Source organism: Meleagris gallopavo, chromosome 7 (assembly GCF_000146605.3).
Source record: "Meleagris gallopavo isolate NT-WF06-2002-E0010 breed Aviagen turkey brand Nicholas breeding stock chromosome 7, Turkey_5.1, whole genome shotgun sequence".
NCBI lineage: Eukaryota > Metazoa > Chordata > Aves > Galliformes > Phasianidae > Meleagris > Meleagris gallopavo.
The window spans coordinates 15,755,092-15,756,902 of record NC_015017.2 but is presented as its reverse complement, the minus strand read 5'-3'; positions in this window follow the sequence as shown (position 1 = coordinate 15,756,902).

Sequence of the window (1,811 nt, the reverse complement as noted above, 5' to 3'; positions counted from 1 at the left end):
CGGTTTCCCCCGGCCCCGACCCGTGGCCTGAGCGGAGCTCCCAGGCTGTGTTTGCGGGGAACCCCGCGCAGAGCCCCGCGTCGTACGGGGGTAGGGCTGCGGCCGGACAGTGAGGAGAGGGAAGGGAAGAAAGAAGTTGTTGTTTTTTTGTTGGCTTTTGTGTGCGTGCGTGCGTGTGTGTGTGTGTGTGTGTCTTTCTGCTGCGCGTTGCTCTGCTCGATGAGAAGTTAAAGGCAGTGAACATTTTTCTTAGCTGTATGCCTCCGAGCTGCTGGCCTGCCAAGTTAGTCAGCTGAATCCAATTACTGCGAGCAGCATTTCATTTGGCTCGATGGAAGCACTCACTTACAACTTCACCTAAAATTTCAATAATACCGATATTGGGCCCACGCCTGAATAATCGTAAAGATTTCCCCGTCGGAGCTCCGGTAACTCCACCGCAGCTGCGGGAGAGCAGCGCCCCGTTCCCTCTGCTCTGCAGAGCGTCGGGGCTCTGCAGGGTGCGGGGTTGGCGGCTCCTGGCCGAGGAACGCGCATCCAGAGCGGCTTCTGAGGCTGCTTCGGAAAAGGAAGAGAAGTCGATAATTAATTAGGCACAAAATGAAAACTTACCGTGCTCATCACCAGCGGGCTCGCTGTGCGCTCTCTGCGCAGCCCCACTTACGCTCTCCTCGCGCAGGCCACGAAGTGCTATTTCTAATGAACTCTGCTTAAAAAAATAAAGCACTTAAAGTTGACGTACGCCCACGTGCATATATTATATAAGACGTTCCCGGGACAGGCCCGGGCCAAGAACCTGAGCGAGCACCGTGTGTAATCGTGAAGCTCCACTTCCCCAACTCCGGTTTGCCAGCATAAATTAAGGTGATTCGAAGGGGTAACGCCGCATCCTACCGGGTTTGGGCTGGGAGAGGGGAGACGCGGAGGAAAGTTGTAGGGTCTGTTGTGTTGTGAGCTATTGGAGGCGCTTCCGTTGGTTGTTCATTAAGGGGTGAGTTATTGCTATCCGAGCCAAAGGTCATTTCAAAGGCTTATGGCTGCGAGATATCGTCTTTATAATGACCCGGGCTTCTTTGTGGGGGATTTCTGGCACTCTGAAGTTCTCAAAGTCCCGACTCGACACCTTACACAACCAGAAGCAAAATGTGCCTTTTCGAGCAACAAACGTTTGCGGCGTGTTTTCAGCGCTGGGGTTTCTTTGCTTCTCTGTCTCTGTCTCGGCCGGTGGATGGGGAGCGAGGGGCAGAGGGAAGGACCTGCGGTAGTTCCGCTCTCGCGGAGCTCCCCTGAGCAGGCGGGCGCCTCGGGGAGCGGAGGGGGCCTCGGCTCGGGGCCTCTCTTCTCCCGTCCCCGTCCCCTCCCGGTCCCGGTCCCATCCCCGCGCTGCCCGAAAAGGGCCGAGTTCCCCGCTCCCTTCTTCCTCGCCGCGGTGGAGGTGGTGGCAGTCCAGGGGTTATTCGTTTCTTTTTTTCCTTTTTTGCTCCCCGCCTCTCTCAAAGCGTTATTAATAAATGAAGAGAAGCGTCTGCCCTTTGTCTGGTAAAAGATCTGACGTGGACTTAGAGAGCGGTGAGGGGCTGCGGACGAGACGTGCGTTTATTAACAAAGTCCTAAGGAAGAAAGTCCAAAACAAAACAGCTTCCGCTGAGAGTTCTCACTTCTGTTGCAGGTCCGCGCCCAAGGATTATCCAAAGGAACCTGAAGATCCTACACACACAGTTAAAGTCAAAATTCAAGAAAAAACAAAAGCGTGGTGAGTTCTCTAAATTTCCTTTTCCATCCGTCTCCCACTCCCCCGCGGCTGCAGCCCC